Source organism: Trachypithecus francoisi, unplaced genomic scaffold (assembly GCF_009764315.1).
Source record: "Trachypithecus francoisi isolate TF-2019V2 unplaced genomic scaffold, Tfra_2.0 Lachesis_group20, whole genome shotgun sequence".
NCBI lineage: Eukaryota > Metazoa > Chordata > Mammalia > Primates > Cercopithecidae > Trachypithecus > Trachypithecus francoisi.
This window is the reverse complement of record NW_022681466.1, coordinates 40,462,046-40,486,760: the sequence shown is the minus strand read 5'-3', so window position 1 is coordinate 40,486,760 and position 24,715 is coordinate 40,462,046. Positions and strand designations below refer to the sequence as shown.

Sequence of the window (24,715 nt, the reverse complement as noted above, 5' to 3'; positions counted from 1 at the left end):
TGAATAATTTACCTCTCCGTTTTGATCACCTGCCACTGTAGCGTTGATCCTTCCAGGCTTGCGTGTGCCTTGGGACGGTGAAACAAAGCTTTGCCAGAGGTGCCTCCACTGTAAAGCAAACGCACAGGTCGTAACTATTGAAACCAGCACATCCCTGCGCAGTGAAAAGGGCATTCCATCGGCCGTCACCACCTTGGGCCTGGCCAGGGTTTCAGTGAAATCCCTTTCTGTATGTTCTGCTGGCATTGAACATGAGGGAAGGGATTTCACTGAAATGTTGAATGTTCAAATCCAAGCGGCTTCAAGAAATCCCCCCAGCTCCCTTGCTGTCAGGACAGGAGGTGGATCTCTGGGACCTCTTAAAACTGCTTGAATTGGAACATTCATTGCTTTTCTCTAGACCCAGAACTAAGGCAGCTTGCTCAGTGCCTTGGTCAGCCATTTCGCCAAGTGAGGTTTTATGTAGTGTTACTCGTCACTACTCTGCATCCCAGTTTCAGATTGCAGGACAGACAGACAGCTTTTTAATCATTGATACCCCTTCCTAAGGGCCCAATCAGAAAGTCTGGCTGGGCCCTAGCCAATCATTCCTTGCCAAATGTCCACGAATGCCAGTTCTAGGAAGAATGAAATGAATAGTAAAAGTATGTAGAAATCAAATATCATGTGGAATTAGCACGTTCCAGTGGGTCTAGGGGTCCTTGTTCCCCACTGCCACCTTAGTAATAAATATAGAAAGAATATTGTCCATTCAACCATAAGACTTGGATTCTGGCTGTGCCGTGACACCCCGTAGCTGAATGTCTTTGAGTACATCTTTCCTCACATGGATGATGAGTGAGGTGCAATGATAAAGGCCCTCTGTGGCTCTGTGATTTGTTTACTTGATTATTTTTTGATTCCACGCATGTTGCAGATGTCTGTTGAGTATCTGTTGTGTCTAGGCACCGTGCTAGGCACTGAGGGCACACAGTGAGTAAGGCACAAGGGCAAGTTCCATTCATCTCGAAGAGCCATGCAGACTGAGGTTGGAGCTGCGTGCACAGGGTTATCTGCTCCCAGTTACCAGAGCCCATTTCCAAGGTGGTGGAAACCACTTAGTGGAGTCTACACTGCAGTGAAACAGATTTGCTCTGAGCTATCGTCACCCTGTTCATTAATTAGCTTCCACTGTGTTCAGTGCCATAAGCCTTTGTTGCAGAGGAATCCAAGTGGGAGAAAAAGAGCAGAGTGGTGGGAAGGTTGGATGGTGAGGAGGCAAAGAGGAGGGAGAGGAGGCTGGGGCCAGGGAGCTGCTTTCATGGGCAATGGGAAGCTAACAAGGGTGGGGCCGTGGTCAGTTTCTTGGTGGGAGCAGAAACTCCAGCTTTCCCATGGCTTAGTTGAAGGTTGGGTACGAACGGGGTATAGGGCTGAATAGTTCACGTTGTTAAAAATAAGTAAGTTCCTCGTTTATAATTCTGGTTAACATAGAACATTTATAAAATACAGCCTCTGGAAAAGTGACACAAAATGCATTATAATATGTCATTCTTAGTCTTTTACTAATGAAAAATGTGAGAAGCCCAAGATCAAAGGAGGCAGATGTTCAGGGAGCTGTTTCATCTCAGAGCCTGATGGGGACAGGATGATGGACTGGGTTTTAAAAATGGACTATCTGGTCAGTTTCATGTCTTTTGACCTACCTAGGTACGGGCTGTTTTCCTCATGTTTGTAATCTAGTTTAAGAGCTTTTACCCATCCCGGCTTGTTGGCTGGTTTGAAGCCTCACTTTATTCTTCAGAAGGGCCTTGGTCTGTCCACCACCAGATGTCTCGTGTGTTATCTGACACATACCAGCTTCGTGAATATCAAAGGGGGAGGATTACAGGGCCATTGAGATCAAAACAGCAAATTCGGTGATGAACCAGGGGAAACAGGCCAAGATTTGTCCCTAATGGGCTTGTTCCATCCATTTGAGTAAATTATGCATGGGCTGGCTTGGAGCTGCCAGCAGAGGCAGATAGATCTGCCTCCAGCTACCAAACCCAGATCCAAATATGGAAGAAACCACAAAGCAGCCACTGACTGTGGCCACAAATGGGCACATCGTTTACCCTCACTTTTTGAAAACCATATTAAAATTGGGTCAGCACTCGGTAGAACTGCTCGATGACCACCAGGCCTTCTTTGTAAAGTTCTCATGAAGAACATGAACTTTTTGGAAGTGAAGCACTTATACGGCTCTCTAGCAGAGTAGGAACTAGGAACTTCTTATGTTGCAATGAGAGAGCCATTCTCATTGTTTTGAACCAATACTGAGATTTTTATCCGGCCAGGAGGCAGCAGGCTAATTTCTCAACCTTTCGGGTGCTAGAGACACATTGTGTCATGAAAGTTTAGTTGCCTCGACATGGTGCCCTGTTGATTTTTAAGTCAAAGGTAACTTCACCCTCTTTTGGTACACTATTGGAAGAGTCTTGTCCTGGAGGTATTAAGATTGCCTTCATTAAAACATAGTCATTTAGGCCAGGCACGGTGGCTCACGCCTGTAATCCCAACACTTTGGGAGGCCAAGGTGGGTGGATCACCTGAGGTCAGGAGTTTGAGACCAGCCTCACCAACATGGCGAAACCCCGTCTCTACTAAAAATACAAAAATTAGCTGGGCATGGAGACAGGTGCCTGTAATTCCAGCTACTCGGGAGGCTGAGGTGGGAGAATTGCTTGAACCCAGGAGGCAGAGGTTGCAGTGACCTGAGATCACACCATTGTACTCCATCGAGTGTGGCTGACGAGTGAAACTCCATCTCAAAAAAAAAAAAAAAAGAACATAGTCATTCATTTCTTCATTCACTGTGTATACATACAATCTTTACTCTGTCTACAGTCTCTACACAAAGTATAGGTATTTAATTTATTAAAAGAAAACATTAACTGTTTTGGGGCCCATTATAATTACTTTATAAAACATCACAATTTTAGAATTATGACTTAAAAAAACTTCAGTATCAGGTACAGTTTTGAGAAAGCTCTGGGGCATTGATTAGCTCTGTGGCTCCCAAAGATAAGTCGTAGACATCACAATAACAAGGGATTATAGTATTTGAGACCTTAGTCATAAATTTTAATAAAAGGCTGTGTGACTCAAGTGATTTCGTATTCTGGGAAATGTTCAAATTCTGTACTACATGCCTCCATTCTGCAGGGTTAGTCTAGGAACATAGACCTTTGCTGAGAATTTGAAGAGAATTACAACTAAGACAACTGTGTTGCCCATATCCTCAGGTATAAATCTTCCCTCCCTCCCTCCCTTCCATTTGCTCATTTACTCACCTACCCATTGATTATCATAATTCTATCAACTTTTAGAATCTTGAGACTTTCCCCAGGAAATAGATAAGGAGGGGAACCCATATAAGTAAAGTTGATCTCGTTGGGCATAATTAGCTCAAATATTATCTACTCTTCCCTCAAGAACTGAGAATGTAGGACTTTATAGATTTTTAAAAATCTCATAGTCTTGGCCGTTTTTTTCTGGCAGTCCAAGTCAGCTGGAGGAGCTAGGGTCGGGAAACTAGTTTTGCAAAATGGCAGAAGTAGCGGTTCTTTACTAAGATGGCTCAGTTGAGTCTCTCTCATAAACTGTTAGATTATGGACGTCAGAGCTGTTTCCAAAAGGAAACAAATTGGAGTCCGTCTCCTCACTCTCTTTCCTGTCATATAGGTAAATTGTTTAAAATTGGTCTGTGACTCTGGCAGGTGTCAACCGTTCCAAGTGACTGTAGGTTTGGGACTGCCCGAAAGCCAAATGTGTAGATGATGAAAGCATGAAGAGCTTCTAACCATGAGAGCAACAGCTGACTCCATCTATGCAGGGCTGTTGGGTTTTTGCTCTGGAAGGAAGTGAGAGTCGGATGCCTGGCACTTTCACATGGCCTGTTTTCCCCATGGGAAGTTTTATAAACATATCCATTAAGGCTGGTTTGTATATGCAACAGAAGGGCATAATATGCCCCTCAAATGAATATCATTATCTCCATCCATGAACTAAAAGCCTTTGAGGGATGGCAATGCTGTGCAAATTCCACAAAGCCACAGCTTTTGGCAGAGCTCAACTGTGTGGAAACTGATCTCTTCTCTCTCCCCGACTCAGTGTCTCAAGGAAAAACCTCATTAAGCAGATACCTTAAGATGTGTATTATCTTCCCTTTAAACCACTGAAAGGGAGGGAAGAAAAGGAGAGGGGTGAGAGTGAAGCTGCCTGTGTTATGTCCAGAAGACTATCTGGAAGTCTTTTTTACCTTTCTTAATCACCTTGATGAGGTTATAAAGTCATGAAGGAGACTAGATTTGGTAGTTGTTACAAAGTAACAAATTTACAAAATTTACCAAATTTACCAAATTTACCAAATTTACAAAAACAGGTTTTTGTGGGAGAGGTAATGAAAAAAAATTCGAGTCAGCCACACCATCACGTGTTCCCTTAAATAGACACAGGGGGCTCATCGATAACATAGATCCATTAGCACATGCTCCATACAGAATGGGTCATGCAGCTTTCAAAGAGCAGCCCTTCCTCAAGGAGCTGTGTCACATGAATACTAATCAAAGAAATTATCCATGCCGCTTCTTTCTAACTCAGTGAAAACTTGATAAAATAGATAAAATCCACAAAGCTGTTGAGCCCTTCATTGAACAGCCTGTTTTAGCTGGTGCCTATTTTCCTGAGATTATGAAAAATCCAGTTCCCTCTACAATAGTCATCCAAAACCTCTATTTCCACAAAGGGAGTAGGATTGCCTCTGGTCAGTAAATGGCGATTTCATCTCCAGGTAGGCAGAAGGAAAGGGGAAGTAATACTTGGGAGGGAAGCACCTACAACAGGAAAATGCAAATTTTCCAGAAGTGTCCAGCAGGCTTGTGTTGAGATCTGACTGGCCAGAGCTATGGGCTGTGGCTACCAATAGCTGCAAGAGAATCGGGGAAATGTATTTTGTTAGCTAAACATGTCATTTCAACAAAGCTCGGAAATCTATTCATAAGGGGGAAAAAAAATGAATGACTTTTGGTCAGAGGCCTAGCAGTATCTGCTACTGGAAGGGAATTCAGGCCCAGGAAGTGAAAACTGAGTGATTCTATCTAAGAAGTCAAAGTGAACACAGTGAATAGTTGGCATCCCATCCAGATAGCTCACTGTGGGCAGCCCACAGAAAGTATATATAGACTGTACCTGGAGGGCCAAAATATCAGTCAAACATCTTGCCTAATTATTCTGTGCATGTTTTGTAAGGGGAAATAGATCTGTCTTGCAGCTAACAAAATAGCCTTGAGTCTTAGAGTACATTTTATCATGGAGCATCTGAAAATAACTCAACTCTGAAGTTCCATGATGAACTTGTCCCCTGGCAATGGGGTAAAAATAAGTCTTTATCCATCAGCTCAAGTTTAGCTAGGCTCTTTCAATGACTTAGCTGTAGCTTATGCATCAGCTCCTAAAACAATATTAACCCCTAATAGTCTCCCTAAAGAGGAACTGAAAGTTCTGTGAAGACTCTGGTTGACCTTGATGTTCATTGAGATGAGAGGCTCTCTTTTGTTCTCAGGATTCTGGATTAAATGAGCTGTCCCAGTCAACGAAACCTTGGGGCTTCAGGAACCTTACAGAGCCAACCCAAGAGAAAGGCTAGGCGTTTGATTTTCATTAAATGGCATTTACTTGTCAACACTGTAATTCTTGGAATTCAAGTGTGTCTTTAAATATTTCTACTAGAAGCTAATCAAAATCATGATTTTATCCATTGAAGCGTTTAAAAATGTTATTATTTCTTCTCCAAGGATCTGGAACCCATTTCCTCATATTCTTTGTGTTAAAAAACATACTTTGCCTTAAGTTTACTGTTGTGAAACCTGTTATAATCAATTCAGTCATACCACCCGTGTTGACCACTTAGTGTTCAACCAGAGGATTATTTGCTCCATTTAGGAAGTAGAAATTTTCATATCCTCATTAGAACCACATTTCTTTGCACAGTCTGTGGTTCTTGTAGTGGGAGTTAAGAGGAAGCATTAAAAATATCTGCTTCGTTCATGGAGTAGATGCACTTTTCAGGACAGATTCCTGTCACTGATCTGGTGTTTTCTTTGAAAATGTCACAGAAACCTCCAAGAATGGCAAGCAAAAGCAACAAATAGTACCTTCTCTAGGGGCATACGTCCCAGATGTGATCAGAAAGAGCTCATTTGAAGCAATGTATTTGCATATGTCAAAATAATCTGATCCTCTAATGCATTTGCTGTGTTAAGCCATAGCAGGGTTTTGCAGCTAAATTCAGACAGTCAGCAAGAAGAAAAGGGTCTTTAAAAATAAGTTGAGGCTGGTTGCAGTGGCTCCTGCCTGTAATCCCAGCAATTTGCGAGGCCACGACGGGAGGATTGCTTGAGGCCAGGAGTTCAAGATCAGCTCGGGCAACATAGTGAAACTCCATCCATTTAAAAACAACAACAACAACAAAACCAGCTAGCCATGGCAGTAGCTGCTCAGGAGGCTGAGGCAGGAGGATTGCTTGAGCCCAGGAGTTCAAGGTTATAGAGAGTTGTAATCATACCACTGCACTTCAGCCTGGGTGCCAGAGAGAGACCTTGTCTCTCAAAGAAAAATAAAATAGGTTGACTAACAGTCATAATAACCAACAGCCTTCCTGCACACTCCTCATAAATACTGAATTGTTTATAATGAATTGTTTGCAAACAATGGCCTTCTCTGTCTGTAACCTGAGAAATGAGATTAACAATAACAGAGGAAAGCCGATTACAGATATGTTTACCATAAAAATTTTAGCCCAGCAGGGCAGATCAGAAGCCCCAGATGGCTCACTTATTTTAATCTGTGCTTAAGAATGCAGTGACCGTATAACAAAGAATTTAAAAATTATTTGTAATAAGAGAATTGACCTATGGTGGTTACCTTTTCTTAGAACCATGGTTTTCATTTTAATGTGGAAAACTGACATCCCCTGGAAAAGTAGATATTAGAGTAACACCTGTTGGGTAATTAACTCAATAAACAAGGAAACTGACTTGTATTAGTCCATTTTTACACTGCTGATAAAGACATACCTGAGACTGGGAAGAAAAGTAGGTTTAATGGACTCACAGTTCCACGTGGCTGGGGAGGCCTCACAATCATGGCGGAAGGTGAAAGGCACTTCTTACGTGGTGACGGCAAGAGAGATGAGAAAGAATCAAAAGTGGAAACCCCTTGTAAAACCGTCAGATCCTGTGAGACTTACTACGAGAACAGTATGGAGGAAACTGCGCTCATGATTCAATCATCTACCACCAGGTCCCTCCCACAACACATGGGAATTATGGGAGTACAATTCAAGATGAGATTTGGGTGGGGACACAGAGCCAAACCATATCATGACTCTTCCCAGGAAACCGTTGATTTGTAAGTGAATATAGGCTCTGCTGCTTATTTAGTCTTTTCTCCCATTTCCTGGAGGACAGACATTAGGACAGTTTTTCTTGCCTATCTTCTACTGGTGGTAAAGCCTCACCACACCCAATTTCTGTGGTAAAAGAAGTTGAATTGCTCCTTTGCACCAGAATGCCTGTGTTACTACTTGTAGCAATAGAAATTCACAAATGAAATCAGATGAAAGGTCTAGAATTTTCCTCCATGGATAACAGTGTTAAGTATCACTTGATTTTTCCATCCTTAATTACTGACCTCAGCCAGATATTTTTTGCCTGAACTTGACATAGGCTTTTAAAGAGACAGGTACACATCAGTGGGTAATAGATTTGTTTAGAGATCTCGGAAGCCTGAAACTTCATGTAATGGCGTGTCACACACAAAGGAATGGGTGGAAAGCTGCAGCTTGGGTTAAATGTCACCGTTGTCATGATCTTCAGCGAACATGTATTGAGCTCCCAGGAAGTATGCAACGCAGTCTCTGATCTCCAAGAGTGTGCCGTGCCTTGGGAGGGAATGCAGGATTCATTCATTTGACAGATGTTCACAAAGAACCTGCTTGATGCAGTGGCCCTCTTTTGGGTGCTGGAAGCTCAACCATGAGCAAGGCAGATCAGGTCCCCTCTACTTGTAGAGTTTACTTTTTTTTTTTTTTTTTGAAACAGAGTCTTGCTCTGTCGCCCAGGCTGGAGTGCAGTGGCCGGATCTCAGCTCACTGCAAGCTCCGCCTCCCGGGTTCACGCCATTCTCCTGCCTCAGCCTCCTGAGTAGCTGGGACTACAGGCGCCCGCCACCACGCCCGGCTAGTTTTTTGTATTTTTTAGTAGAGACGGGGTTTCACCGTGTTAGCCAGGATGGTCTCGATCTCCTGACCTCATGATCCGCCCGTCTCGGCCTCCCAAAGTGCTGGGATTACAGGCTTGAGCCACCGCGCCCGGCCTAGAGTTTACATTTTAAAGAAAAAGTTGAATTGAAACAAAAATGGAATGAGAAAGGTAAAGCTAAATAAGAAATAAATTAAGATAACAGAACAAAAGCTCTGGAGGGCCCCTTTAACCGAGAGAGTCAAGGAAAACCTGGGGGAGTAGGAGGCAGGCACAGTTGAGTTGAGCCCTGAATGACAAGTGAAGCATCCTCCTGAAAAGCTGGGGTGCCTGGCTCCAGACTGAGGGACAGTAAATGCAAAGGCCCTGAGGCAAGGAAATGTTTAAAACCTATGCTAAGAAGAAGTGAGAAGAGGGGAGAAAGGGACTTTCCCAACCAGGACAGGGAGCAGGGAGCTGTGCCCAGAGGCACCGAGGCAAGCTTGTAGGGTGTCATCAAATTGACAGGGAGTCCTGTGGTGGGGAAATAGATTGAACAGTTACACTGGGCCAAATGGTAGCTGGACTAAGTAGGCACTGGGGAGCGACTAGAGGCTTTTGAGCAAGGGAGTGATGCATGCCAGTCAGGGAATCCTGAAGAGTTATCTGACTAGGATAGAGTGTGGCACAGGGAAGGAAGCCACCAGGAGGCTAGATATGGGACTGCAAGGCCTGGCTTAGTCTGGCAAAGTGAGGTTACATGAAAGGGCCAGTTCAAGAGACATTGCTAGCCACATGGGCAGTTATCTCCAGACTCTGAAACTCTCTCTCAGTCTGTCTCTACTGTTGTAGTACTTTGGAGAAGGAGTAGGGAGAAAAAGATGATAGACTTGAACAAATCAGGTGTCACTGGGCAGGAAGTTCTAAATTTGCATTCTCTAACACAGTAGCCACTAGTCACCTATGACTATTTAAATTTAAATGAATTATTTGGCCAGGCGTGGTGGCTCACGCCTGTAATCCCAGCACTTTGGGAGGCCAAAGTGGGTGGATCACTTGAGGTCAAGAGTTTGAGACCAGCCTGGCCAACATGGTGAAACCCCCTCTCTACTAAAAATTTAAAAAATTAGCTGGGTGTAGTGGCACATGCCTGTAATCCCAGTTGCTCTGGAGACTGAGGCAGGAGAATCTCTTGAACCCAGGAGGCGGAGGTTGCAGTGAACCAAAATTGTGCCTAGACGACAGAGTGAGACTCCATCTCAAATAAATAAATAAATAAATAGAATTATTTGCAAATAATTGCATCATTAGAAAAAAATTATAAATGAATTAAAAGAAATTTAAAGAATTAAGTAGGAGTCACCACATTTCAAAGCCTTAGCAGTCATAGAAGGCTAGTGGTTACTATATTGAACAGTGTGATTAAAACACTTCCCTCATTGCAAAAGATTCTTTTGGACAGCATCGGGCTGGATCATGAATTTTCTGATGAAGAAACCCTTCCTCTTTCTATAGATCACGAGAAAGTCTCCCATGGTGTTTTATATCACAACCTACTTTGCTGTTGAAACTTCCGTTTGTACAGAACGTTTCCTCTTATGGATACCAATTAAGTTCTTTGTGATAGTACATTGGTTTGGCTGTCAAATGTTGTGTGCTTAATAAAGAATTATAGAAAAATCACCTTCCAGAAAGAACAGAATGTTTGAATTGCGTGTATCATAGAAACTGAGTAAAAATTTCAGCCTGATTTAATGTCTTTGGAGTAGACTTCTTAAAGGAGAGGGATATGAACACTGTAAAACACAAATTCATCAGAAGTGGAATGACAGTAGAGTTCCTCTCTACTCTGCTGGTGACAAAAACTCTATTGACTTGTATCTCTTGATGTCATTCTGTTCCCCTCTAGTGGAATTCAAAAGTATCTGTCTTTCTACTCCAGCTTGAACACATTTGCAGTAGTAGGAATAGAAATCTAGAAATAATAAAGATAGAAAATACCATTATCGGTTATTTTCATATCATGATAGGCTGCTGCTTTACATTTTTTACCCTTTTTCCTTTTCTCAGGGAAAAATAGCCCTTCTGTTCTCTGTCTATTTGAGCTACTTGGAGAAAAAAAGCTTAGGTATCTATACTATGTATCACTATCTTGATACCAGAAGAAGCCTTATTGCCCAATATGTCAGTTAGGATGTGCCATTGATTCAGTGTCTAGCACAGGGTCAGGCCCATTAATTGAGTTAGAGGCCTGGGTTGAAGTCCTGATTTTATCACTTCTATCCATGGATTCAAATTCAATCATTTACTTTCCTGAACCTCCGTCTGTTCATCTTTAAACTGGAGACTCCCCTTTGACTCTCCATGGTCGTATCACAAGATAAAAGGAGATAATGAAAGCTCATTGAAAGTTAAGGTGGACTCTGCACATTTATGTGGTCTCATTCTGCACCACCCCCCTGCCCCCGCCCCCGGCAGCATCCTTTTAGGAAAGATGGATAAACAGGTAAACAGGAAATATGTTTCCGAATCCTCTGTGTACAGGTGAAGCATGGCGGGGGGCTGGGGCTACCTTTTAGTTGGTTGCAAGAGCCCAAAGGCTACCATTTGGTTTGGTTATATTTCCTTTTTTCTTTTCTTTTCTCTTTATCTTTTTCTTTTTTTCTGGTTTTGTTTGTTTGTTTGTTTTAAGACAGTCTCACTCCGTCACCCAGCAGTGGCACGATCTTGGCTTACTGGAACCTCTGCTTCCTGGGCTCAAGTGATCTTCCCACCTCAGCCTCTCAAGTAGCTGGGACCACAGGTGCACACTACCATGCCTGGCTAGTTTTTGTGTTTTTGGAAGTGACAGGGTTTTGCCATGTTGGCCAGGCTGGTCTCAAACTCCTGGATTCATGTAATCCACCTGCCTGGGCCTCCCAAAGTTCTGGGATTGCAGTCATGAGCCATCGTGCCCCGCTGTTTTTTTCTTTTAAATGTTGAATTATTCTAAGTTTAAAGTGGTTAATAGGAAAAAAAAAATTGTTTTGGAACACTAGCAGTTACAGTATTTCTCTAGCCTCAAAAAGAGCATTCTCACTAGAGGTATCCACAGAAATGCACTTAAATGCCGCATCCCTCCCCCTCCCCTGTATTCCAGCCACCATATCATAACCTCCCTCTGCAGAGTGGAGAAGTAAGCTCTAAAGACTAGACGTTTGTTGCGGCAAACAGTGCTGAATTTCTGCCTTTATTTTAACACAACTGTCTGCTACATGTAGAAATATTAGCATATTTACAGAGATATTTTTATTAGGTATTTGTTTTGCTTTAAAAAACAACCCGGGGCTGGGCGCTTTGGGAGGCCGAGACGGGCGGATCACGAGGTCAGGAGATCGAGACCATCCTGGCTAACACGGTGAAACCCCGTCTCTACTAAAAAAAAAAAAAAAAAAAAAAATAGCTGGGTGAGTTGGCGGGCGCCTGTAGTCCCAGCTATTCGGGAGGCTGAGGCAGGAGAATGACGTAAACCCGGGAGGCGGAGCTTGCAGTGAGCTGAGATCCAGCCACTGCACTCCAGCCCGGGCGACAGAGCAAGACTCTGTCTCCAAAAAAAAAAAAAAAAACCCAGAAAGATGAATTTCAAATGTGCACAGTAGGTTTCTGCCATCCTAAGGGCAAACTTCAAAATTTTTTTAACAGCTAAGCAAACCATGTCAGTAGGTTGAGATGTAGGTTTGGAGGTCTCTGATGCTGTCCTAGGGTGTGGGGATTGGGGGGGTGTATCAACGGGTACTGTTTTGGTCATTATTCTTCAGGTTGAGTTCTGGGAGGCATTGCTCTGGATGCATTTAATGCCACAGGGGAAAGTGCATTAGTGTTGCCTTCTATTGTTTAAAGAAAGGGAGGGAGAGAGGGAGGAAAGAATACATCCATGTGATATTTTTGCATGCTCCACGACCACCAGCACACAAAGAAATGCAGAGATGCTGGGAAGTGCAAAGTGAGACGTGGAAGGGCAGGTGCTAACGGACAGTGCAACTGTACTTGTGATGGTGCTTTTCACAAGTGAAGGCCAAGGTGGAAGTGTGTTTTACGTAGTCACAGCTATAAAACCAAATCCATTACTGGGGATATACCCAAAGGATTATAAATCATGCTGCTATAAAGACACATGCACACGTGTGTTTATTGCGGCACTATTCACAATAGCAAAGACTTGGAATCAACCCAAATGTCTATCAGTGACAGACTGGATTAAGAAAATGTGGCACATATACACCATGAAATACTATGCAGCCATAAAAAAAGGATGAGTTTGCATCCTTTGTAGGGACATGGATGTAGCTGGAAACCACCATTCTCAGCAAACTATCACAAGAACAGAAAACCAAATACCACATGTTCTCACTCATAGGTGGGAATTGAACAATGAGAACACTTGGACACAGGAAGGGGAACATCACACACCGAGTCCTATTGCGGGGTGGGGGGAGGGGGGAAGGATAGCATTAGGAGATATACCTAATGTAAATGATGAGTTAATGGGTGCAGCACACCAACATGGCACATGTATACATATGTAACAAACCTGCATATTGTGCACATGTGCCCTAGAACTTAAAGTATAAAAAAGGAAATCCAGTGCATCCATGTAAAACTAAGTGCTAAAGAGGCCAATAACAGTCTAGAACTACGTGTGAGTGTGTGTGAGTGTTTCCTCTCTCAGTTTCTCCTGTTTTATAGCTTCCTACCAGCCCTCCTTAACTAACGCATGGTTGGAAATTCGGTATCCGCCCCCCCGCAAAAAAAATTGAACCTTTGCAGTTTCTCAATTCCTGGTTTTAGAAAAGGAATGAAGGGGTATCAATACAAGATCAAATGCATCTTTGAGGAGAGAATGGCTTGCTGCAATTGGAGAGAAGAAAACCTCAACCATCAATTTGTGAAGGCTTTGAGCAGTCACTGAGCAGATGGGGTTGGTGGGGGCACCTAACTTACACGCGGCCAAGTGCCCAAGCCTAACAGAAATGGAGAAAAACCAAGAGTTAACATATCACTTTTTAGCTAAGATGTAAAACTGGTTACTGGCAAGCTTATTCCAGCAGGCTCCGCAAGCGTCCAGCACAACCACAGCAGCTTGATCAAAAACAGACCTCTGCCTCTCGATGGATAGCTTTTGCTTTTAATATTTTATGTTCACCTCTTTAGCTCAAGGTTTCCGCTTCTGGCTTTTATCCTGGGGAACTGATAAGACGCTTGCACAGTGTGTGCTTATAGATGCTCATGGTCATGTTATTCACAACAGTGAAAAACAAAGTCACCTGAATGTTTAGGAATCGGGGGTTGATTAAATCAATTAGAGTGTGAACGTATGATGAAATATACTGTAAGATGTGACGCTGATTTATATTTAATGACATGGAAAAATGTTTAACACAAACTGGTAGATTTTTAAAAAAGCTACAGAGCAGCCTCTTTCTCTCTCCCTGTTTCTCACTCTTATCTTTCTTGAATGAAATCTACCAAAATGTTAATGTGTATATACTTCTTTCTACTTAGCTACCTTCTCTAATTTTGTTGGAGCAAGTATGGTTTTACCCACTTAAAAGAACATTTGACCTAAACAATAGAAAATTAGTAGCAAATTAGTAGAATAATATTTTACCATAAACTACACATTTTGTTTTTTAAAGTGATGTTATAACCAAAAAGATCATTGAACATCAATAAATAAAATTGGCCGGGCACTGTGGCTCACACCTGTAATCCCAGCACTTTGGGAGACTGAGGTGGGTGGATCACCTGAGGTGTTTTACAAGGTGGACGGTTTCACTGGGCATCACCAACTTGAAACTATTTTCAGTTGAACCGAAACCTACAAGACCAGCCTGACCACATGGAGAAACCCCATCTCTACTAAAAATACAAAAAAATTAGCCAGGCGTGTTGGGGCATGCCTATAATCCCAGCTAGTCAGGAGGCTGAGGCAGGAGAATCACTTAGACCTGGGAGGCAGAGGTTGTGGTGAGCCAAGATCGCGCCATTGCACTCCAGCCTGGGCAACAAGAGTGAAACTCCGTCTCAAAAACGAAAAAAGCAAATAAAATTTCTCTTAACATGGCTAAGAGGGGTTGCTGCTTGGGAAGTATCTACTGGAAGTAATGAGGAGGCAGGGTGAAGGTCAGAGGTACCTAAAGAGAAAGTCCGAGGCCGGGCGCGGTGGCTCAAGCCTGTAATCCCAGCACTTTGGGAGGCCGAGACGGGCGGATCACGAGGTCAGGAGATCGAGACCATCCTGGCTAACACGGTGAAACCCCGTCTCTACTAAAAATACAAAAAACTAGCCGGGCGAGGTGGCGGGCGCCTGTAGTCCCAGCTACTCGGGAGGCTGAGGCGGGAGAATGGCGTAAACCCGGGAGGCGGAGCTTGCAGTGAGCTGAGATCCGGCCACTGCACTCCAGCCCGGGCGACAGAGCAAGACTCCGTCTCAAAAAAAAAAAAAAAAAAAAAAGAGAAAGTCCGGCCCCTTTGGACTTTGCAGTCGAGAGAAAGACATAGTTACACCTTCTGCCTCCTCTGTGTGTTTAATAGATGAACAAATACCAGCTGCTGGGGAATCTTACGATGTTACAGTGAGGCATAAAAATCAGCCCTCTGGCAAATAATGTTATACTATTCCAAGTTCATGACAAAAAAGAGTACAGAATCCCAGGCATATTAGCTCCCTCCTACCAAAGAGTAGGCTTCAAAATTCGGTCCACATCATCACAGGATAGCAGACGGTACCTCACACAATGATCTGATCCTGTTTTTACTAAATTAAGTGAAAAGGATGGGATCTTGCAGGCTGTTGAATAAGTATGTTTTTGTTTATCTCTGATTTGTTCTCAGATAGCTGTACAGACTTGGCCATGAATTCTTGTGGGAGACATATCACTTTGTACAGGGCTGGCAGAGGTTTGCATAATTTAGATGCTTCTTGTATTCCTATTTTACGTTCCTTTCCAACTATGGTATTGGAACTCACCAAGTCTAATTAGCATAAACATTATTTGGTGCTTAAAAAAAAGGGTATCAAATTTTAATAGGGGATAGATAGTGGTTGTCAGGGGTTAGGGGAGGGGAGGGGATGACTATAAAGGGAGTGGCATGGGGGAGCTTCTTTGTAGAGATGGAGAAGTTCTGTGTCATGAATATAAATGTGATAAAATTTCACAGAACTGCACACACATACCCTCCTATACAATGAGCACATGTGAAATCCACATACACTCTGTTCATAGCAGGTTTTGATCATGTGCTATGGTTATGTACAATGCTGTTATTGGAGTAAGCTGGTGGAGGGTCCATGGGAACTCTCTGCGCTGTTTTTACAATTTGTGAGTCTAAAACTATTTCAAAATAAATTTTTAAATGTCATTTTTTAAAAATGTGAGCTATTCCTGAAAAGATTACTATTCTCAGAGTTACCATAAAGCTAGTTAAAGTAGTCAGTACCCCCAATTGAATGGGCAAAGAAATGTAATCTTTGAATGACTTTTTCCTTAGAGGAATCAGTATGACAATAGGAAAAAGAAAAATAATGATTTATCCTTGAAACAAAAACTGGAACAAAAACATGATTTAACTATATAGTTTAAGTATGTGCTTAAATACTAAGTAGATAGGGTAGAGAAAGACATACAGGAATATCTGTGGAATATTGTATTGTCCCCCACTATTTGTTCCCTTACCTCTCCGATGACCATAGGTCCTACGCGTTGCTGTGTGACTTGTAGCCCCTCCCTGGATGCAGAGCATCCCCCACCTAGGGTCAGTCTTGGCCCAAGGGGGTGAAGTTTAGCCGCTTGCAAGAAGCACTGACAGACTGTCGTTCATTTTCACCTCTTGCTTTTCCTCTCCTCTGCTGTGAGAACGATGTGTCCCAAATAGCAGTTGTTCCTTCATCCCAAGATGCTGGAATAAGTAGACAGGTGTTCCTGCCCTGTAGCTACTGAGAGATAACACGAGTGAGAAATAAACCTAGGCCAATGAGATTTTGAGGTTGTTTGGTACTGCTTTGTTACTAAGCTAAGATTATATCTACAAGGTGGACGGTTTCATTGGGCATCACCAACTTGAAACTATTTTCAGTTGAACCCAAACCGACAGGCTTTCAAAGTTTGAAGTCCTAACCCATCCTGTGGTTCCTTACCAAATAATATAAAACGGCAGTAGATACTAAGCTTTCTGAGGGCCATTGTAGATTGTATTATTGTTTAAAATATTTTTTGTCCCCTTCTGGGGAGGATATTACACCCTGCCCTGTTGACTTCCAGATTGGCCATGTGCCTTGCTTTGGCCAGTGACATGCAAAAGGAAATGATGACACCATTTCCATGCAGGAGATCTATGAGCTGTCGAGTACTCTGCCATTTCTCTTTTTCCTCTGCTGTGAGATTGCATGTATCCTAGATAGTGACTGCTTCAGTCCCTAAGTGAAGAGTGAGGAAATTTTTGTTGTGGGAAGCCACTGAAAGAAGTGATTTGTTAACAGTATAACCTAGTCTCTTCCAAGTTAGATAGGACCTGAGCCACATCTGGAGTCTTCACATAGTGGGCCCACCACCTGGAACATATGGTAGGTGCACAGTAAATAATTTTTTTTAGGCAAAATGAAGAAATTGATAGGTACCTAGGAAATAACCTTATTTTTAAATGAGTTATGTTTAGGGTTTGTGATTTGAATACTTACACATTTTAAGCATCTTATTTTTATTACTATTACTTTAGAGACAGGGTCTCACTATGTTGCCCAGGCTGAAGTGCAGTGGCTGTTCACAGGCATCATCATGGCACATTACAGCCTCGAACACCTGGGCTCAAGCAATCCTCCTGCCTCAGCCTTCCAAATAGCTGGGGCCACAAGCGTGCGCCACTGCACCTAGCTTATCTTTTTTTAATTCAGAATTCCATATGAAACCATCAAAGGTTTTTGAAATTTAAAAGTTGTGCAGGGTGACTATAATCAATAATAATTGTACATTTTAAAATAACTTAAGGAGCTTATTTGGATTGTAACTCAATGGAAAAATGTTTGAGGGGACGGATACCCCATTCTCCATGATGTGCTTATTTCACATGGCAGGTCTTATCAAACATGACATGTACCCCATAAATATTGTCTGTGGGTATACCTGTGTACCCACAAAAGTTAAAAATAAATTTGTTTAAAGTTGATTGATGATGGAGCAAAACCGGACCTAAAACAATGTCTTGAGATGTTAATGTATAAGGTATATTATGAAATAGGAAGATGGTCATAATAATAGCTTTTCATTAAGAGTTAACTTGTATTGATGGCTTGTGGTATTAAATATCTTCATAGCGCCTTCACATAGACACCTTCCCCTGCAGATTGGTAGAGAAACTGCAAACAAAGCCCCTTTGTAGTGAGATGAGGTGGTTGTGCCCCAGTTCCTCCAGCACACTAGGCTTTCCCTGCAGTGGAGTCTCATGAAGCAGCCGAAATATAGCCAGTGTATTCAGCTGGACTTCATGGTAATTTGGATTACTTAGATAATGTATGGATTTATTTTTTAACTTAAATTTTTTCAGGTAATGTTAAGAGTCTCCTTTTACTTTCATCTCTGAACCTAATCTGTCCCCACACTTTCCCAGAGTCATTTACTTATTTATCAATTTAGAAAAAAGCTGTCTTACTGTTCAGAGGAGGGGCCTTGTTTTTTTTTCTTGAGGCAGGGTCTTGCTCTATCACCCAGGCTGGAATGCAGTAGCATGATCAGGGCTTACTGCAACCTTGACCTCCTGAACCCAAGCAATCCTCCCACCTCAGCCTCCTGAGTAGCTGGGACTAAAGGCATAGGTCACCACCCCCAGGTGATTTTTTTTTTTTTAAGTAGAGATGAGGTCTCGTTATGTTGCCCCAGCTAGTCTTGAACTCCTGAGCCCAAACAATCCCCCCAAAGTGCTTGTTTCTGTTTTTTACATAAAAGTCATTATATTTTATGTCTTGTGTTGTGGCTTGCTGTTTTCACTAGATAATATATCTTAGAAATCTGTCCATGATTTTACAGAAAGATCTAGCTCATTTGATTTAACTGCCATGGAGTATTCCATAGTATAAATATATTACAGTTTATTTAGCCATTGCCTCGCTGTTAGAGATTTATCTAGAATTTTTAAAATAATTTATTGCTTCCCATTGAATGATTACAGCATCTTGCATAGCTGGGCAAAGGACTCATAAGAAACCTACTAGCAAAACCTGGTTTGACAGGTTCATCTAACTGTATAGATGAGTATTATTCACCAGAATAAACTGAAGTGTTACATTGCAGATCAAAAATTAATGAGCATCACCAAAAATGGAATTTCTCTCGCGTTTTCTTAGAAAAGGAAACATCCAACAAGACCAGTATGGTCAGAGTCCAAGTGCGATCCTAAGCCCAAATGGAGAGTGGGCCAGGTAGACTCAGCAGCCTGAGAGGGGCGTGGCAGCTTTGCTGAGTACATGATACACAATGTAATAATTACAGTGGTCCCCAAGTTACATGCAACCACCCTGATCGTATGACCTGATTTTGGTAATACTCTCATATTAACCAAAAGATTTTTAAATAGGTCTTTTTTTATGTCATAGAGCTTAAAAAAAGAAAAAACTGCTTTGTAATTCCCTAAATTTCTTAAGAAATTTAAGATCGCAGTAACGATGCTAGATTTGCCCTCGAAGCAGTGTTTTAGGTGTTTCTCATATAGTCAGCATGTGGGTGACATTTAGACCCAAGCTTGGCTTACAAGCCTGATTCATGAGAACACATCAGATGGTGACAACAGAGAATTTTCCTTGGTACTTAGAGGAGAACAGCTTCAAGGAGCCATACTGCTCTGGCTGCTGGAGGAAGTTGCACCGCAGAGCTTCTGTTGCTTAGAAGAAACAGTCTTTTCCAGAAACCCTTAAAGCCTGAACCCCCAGCCCTCGGTGACAGGCAGTTTGGTCCTTCAAGAGAAACCTGTGGGGCATTTTGAAGGCATTCAAATATGGGTGGAAAATTCAAGCCAGGATGACCTCTAACCAAAACCCTGCCATTATTTTACTCATTGCATTAAAAGCACACGTGCAGTGATGTCAATTCAAATATGAACATCCTCATCAAAAAACATCACTAGTTGTCCTCTTCCTGGTGTGAAGGGAGCATTAACTCCTCTAGAGATTTCATACTGCACATAGCTGGATTAGTCTCCAGCCTCGACTACTGCATTTGCAAACTTACCTATAATATACCTTCCAGATGGCTATAGACACAACAAGAATGCATCTAGGAAATGTAAAGCCCGGTCAGAATCCAAATTCTGCAAAGTGTAGATCCATGTGTTTATTTTAACAAATTGCAAATGATAGTGGTAATGATTGTGGTGATAAAGAGAGACTTTGAAAAATCTTGGTAGAAATGTTGAGAAATGTTTCCAAGGAAGACTAATTAAGTTGCTATATTATAAAACTAAGAAATGAGAAACAGGCCAGCGGATGCTTCCAATAGAATTTGAATTTTTCACTTTTATTTATTTATTTTTTCTTTTCTAAGAGGTCTAGATTTAGATTTGTGGGTTAGACTTTATTTGTGCCTATGAAAAGTGATTAGCTCAAAGCCTTCATTTTTTTTCTCCCAACCACATATATGACAGAAGTATCTGAGCTATATTTTTCCCTCTTTCGTTATAATACAATGTCAGGCTTGTGACATATGACAGCAGGTTTCACACTCCGCTTAATGAGAGGCTGCCAGTTGCTGGAGAACTGAAAAGGAAGATTAACATGTATTTCACTAAAAAGGAAAATATTATTAACTTGGTAATAGTGAAGCTGGTGTGCACCAGACATTTCTTTGTGGCCCTAAGTGTAGACAGACTTGCTGTAACTTATCTGTGGGATGACTCTATCTACAGCCCTTTGGTGCACAGTGTCCTTTGTTAAGGATTTAGTAGTTGCTTTCATACACATTTACTGAAGGTCTACCATGTAGGGGATAAAATGATTTCAGAGGATACAAAGACAGACGTCAACATTCAGGTAGTTTTGCAGTTCAAGAGGAACCTAGTAATGTCACTTTCCCCTTTTTACCTTGGTTTCCAGGAAGCTCAGAGATAAAGTTAATACTTAACATTAATCCTCAGTTCGGCAGCATCCTTTAAGACCTCTCTTTCCTCTCTGCTAGACTGTCATGTCAGTCCTCTGTGTGGGGGAGGTGAGAGATAAATGATGAAAAATTAAAAGGGAGGTAGACAGAATCATAATTATCATAAGTGGCAGAATGTGTTAAGCGGTATACAAAAGACAGAAATGAAATGTTCTGGAAGGTCAGATGAAGGAGAGAAATTGTGACTGGTGTTGATATCTGGAGAGACTTCCTGGAGGAGGAAGGAGACTTTGATATTGACTTTTCAGGTGTTTCAGCAGGTGGAGTCCTGGCAGGTGGAGGCAGCAGCCAAAATGAAGACACAGATGAGAGACGCCAGGGTGCCACCTGGAACTCCCTGCGGAGAAAGATCAGATGTCCAGGTTTATAGATGTAGGAAAGGATCCTGAGGCTGCTCTGGTCATTTGCATGATGAATTTGATGAATTTGGCAGCTATCAGGAGACCTACTCTCGGGCCAGTAGGGGCAGCTTGTACCCTGGTATTGTGGTGTTCACCTTGTCTGTCCATCCAGGTCACAGGCATCACCTGGAAGCCGCAAGCCTTACCCACCTTTCAATCCCTTATGGCCCGGGCCGGCGCCACACATTGCCTGAGCTCTCATTCAGTCTGTGCCTTGAAATGCTTTTGTTTTGAAAAACGGGTCAGAAAGGTTTGGAAACAGCAGTATGTTTCCATTACTTAGAGAAAAGCATCCTAATTCTGCTTTTCAGATAAATCTTTAGACTCATCCTCCCACGACTCCTTAACATGAGATCTGGCGGGTTATATATTTAATGAAGAACTAACAGATGTTCCTTTGGTGCTGTTCTACTTGAGTTAGTGTATTTCACCAGCCAATATTACTGCATTCCCTACTCAGTAAACAGTATATTTAATGCATGTGTAGTACAGTAAATGCTCTTGCACTGGAATTATGCATGTAAAATCTGAAGAAACCCTAAACTCTGTAGTTTAGTTGTATTGTAGCATTGTCCTGGTTCTGCAAATGTGCCGTGGTTATGTAAGATGTTATCACTGGGGAAGCTGGATGAAGAGTATGCAGGAACAGTCTGTACTATTTTTGCAGATTCATGTGAGTCTTAAATTATTTCAAATTAAATAGCTTAAAAAAAAAAAAGAATTAAAGAGATGATCTAGTCCAGTTGTTTTCAACTTTAATTTTAGCAGTGGTCTCCCTCTTCTGCCTTCTCCTGCCTCCATCCTCAGCATCCTTAGGTACAACCTGACATTTAAAAAATACTGATCCCACCCAATATGTTTAGGCTCCAGATGAGGAAATCAGGGCCCAAAGAAGTAAAATGCATCACTATTTAGAGGTTATTGATAGAAACACAGCGAGCCTGGGGAGTTTTTAGGACTAGTTGCTCTCTGCAGATCTTCATGACTCACAGCTCTGTCGCTAACACTGTGGTTTCTTTTGTCAGACTAGGTGAGATTAATTAGACTGGAAAAGAGTTTCCATGCTCCTGCATCCCATTGCTGCAGTGCAAGAAATGGCATCATCCTTATAATTGAGACGGTGCAAGAGGTGGTTTGGGTTAGCAGACGGTTTCACAAAACACAACTCCAGGCGTTTGCCAAGAGGACTGGCTTGAAAGTCCAGGCTTGGGGTGCAGAAGTCGGGAATGCAGGACCTAGGAGGAAGTCCCTTAACTTGTGCCAGCTTGGCCTTCACTCTGACCACCTATGAAGCCTGAGGGTGATTCGCTGCCCTGTTCCTCCCCATCCAGGCCCAAGTCACTAAAGTATTTTGGGGAAACCCTGGGCACCTTGAAGTTTGCTCCTATGGATAATGTAATAATAATAATAATGCTTATATTTGTCTAGGGATTTTCAGGTTGCAAAGCCTTTCTCTTATATTCCCTAAGTTGAGTGTCACCCCTTGCCCATGACACGGGCAGATTGGTTTTCTTTCTGCTTTATAAATAAATGACGTGACTTTTCCAAGGTAAAAGTTTGTGCCGGGACTAGGGTCAGAACACAGGTCTCCACAGTCCTGCTCAGTGATCTTCTCATAGGAGAATCTCTTGTTCTAAACAAAGATCTTGGTTTAGATCCGCACACTTGCAGATCAACAAAAAGCTGGTCCTATTACTATTACTGTCATTGTTGTAATTCATAGGCAGGATCTTTGGCCACACATAATTTTGGGGTGTGACGACACCAAGACTTGCCGGTTCTCCAGACTTAGGCGGGAGGTGGAAGCGATGGTTTCCTCTCTTCCTACACCTCCAAACGGTGAGAGCCTGAAGGTGCCAGATGGCTGTTGCATGAGTAAGCCTTAGGTTTTCCTGAAAAGTGAGTTGCCTGTGTGCCATGTCAGTGGAGATCTATGTGACAACCAACTGGTATGACAGCCACCCTGGGGCTGCCTGGCACGCACATACTCCTAAGGGCTCTGTGCGAGCTGCCATTCCTTATTTATTTAGTGCCATTTGTTGATGACTCGTTTCTGCAGGGAAAACTGGTTCCTTCATTTCCCCTGGCATCTTCTGTGCCCTCTGCACTGTAGGACACAACCTTTCCTGTCAACACAGGTACTTTTAATTGGTGCTGGCACCAGCCTACTCCCTGAACATTCTTCCTGATGTCGTGGGATCCTGGGAAAATTGGTGGGCTTCTCTAATGGTGGCAATCTAAGGTCATACTTCAGACCGTAGACCCAACTACTACTTTCTAGAAGAAATAAGCTGTCAAGGAAGATGCTGATTTTTCATACCCTGAGAGAGACATTTAGGAGGTAAACTACTGACCTGCCTCAAGGGTATCATTAATCATCTGCACATAGAGGTGCTAGGTACTCACCTCGCACCTGTGACACACTTACTAAATATTTGTTGAATGACCTTCTAGAGCAGTGGTTTTCCAGTCTTTAGTGAGTCTGCCGACACGGGGATCACTGGCAGGATCTGCTCAAACACAGACTGGGAGGCCCTACCCCCAGAGTTTCTGACTTGGTTGGTCTGGGAAAGGACTAAATACTATACCTTTCTAACAAGTTCCAGGTGATGTGATGCTGTGTGGGAACCATGCTTTAAAAACCCCTGTCTTAAAGTAGGGCTTGGCAAACTTTTCCTAAAAGGGCCCAAATAGTAAATATTTTAGATTTTGTGGCCCACACAGTCTTTGTCGTAATTATTCAACTCTGCCATTGTAGCCAAAGAAAATATGTAAATAAAGGAGCATGGCTTTTTTCCAATAAAATTTTGTTTACAAAAACAGGTGGTGGACTTGTTTCCAAAAAAAAAAAAAAGTGTTGCAAATATAAAAATTTGTTGTAAAGATACTTTACAATATAAATGAGAGCCAGATCCTCGTTCTGAGTAGATCTCCAAAAGCTCTTGGGATGGGAATCCAATGTTGGTCACATCGTAGGTCAGTGCTCTCTTAAGCAGCACAAATACAAAACTTGGAGTGAAACAAAGATGAGCATTGTTCCTGTGCAAGGATGACGTGCAAATGTGTAAATCGTTTCATATTTTAAAAATCTGAATTCTGATGTTCATCAACCATGTGATTTTGGGAAGGTCACTAACATCTCTGTAAAACGAGGATAATTTCGCATTAAAAACTAGGGGAAAATGCTCACTTTTATGAGTTCTGGGTGGTGCAGACACGAGGGGTTTACTATTCTTTATACTTCTCTGTATGATTGAACTATTTCAGAATTCTCAAATCTGTATCTTTAAAAAGTAGTCATAGGCTGGACGTGGCTCACACCTGTAATCCCAGCACTTTGGGAGGCTGAGGCGGGTGGATCACGAGGTCAGCAGATCGAGACCATCCTGACTAACACAGTGAAACCCCGTCTCCACTGAAAATACAAAGAATTAGCTGGCCGTGGTAATGGCTGCCTGTAGTCCCAGCTACTCGGGAGCCTGAGGCGGGAGAATGGCGTGAACCCAGGAGGTGGAGCTTGCAGTGAGCCAAGATCGCACCACTGCACTCCAGCCTGGGTGACAGAGCAAGACTCCGTCTCAAAAAAAAAAAAAAAAAAAAAAAAAAGTCATAACAAGCCTTTGGCATGTATGTGGCTTAGGCTTTAGGTTCCATAGTCAACCAAAAGGTGAATCATCTTATAGTTAGAATCACCTTTGGAATTCCCCAAAATTACCAGCACCAAGGACCTCAGAAAGTCAGCAGCCAAGAATATTCTACTTTGTGTCACTTTGCATTGGAGAAACCCTGGGAGAAGGGATAATTCAAGCTTGGCATGTCTACAGTAGATCTCTGGATCTCTTGCCCTGCCCCAAACCCTGCTTTTCTAAGGTCT

The 24,715-nt window shown here is 42.4% G+C and overlaps 1 protein-coding gene and 1 non-coding gene across 3 annotated transcripts in view; both read left to right on the top strand.

Moving 5' to 3' along the window:
• The window catches only part of PRKCA (protein kinase C alpha), a 514,582-nt gene that overhangs the window by 319,261 nt on the left and 170,606 nt on the right, over positions 1-24,715 (top strand). The gene's annotated exons all lie outside the window — the stretch shown is intronic.
• On the top strand, positions 23,822-23,925 carry LOC117068056. The gene has a single exon (XR_004430929.1). It is a non-coding gene; the product is annotated as a U6 spliceosomal RNA (small nuclear RNA).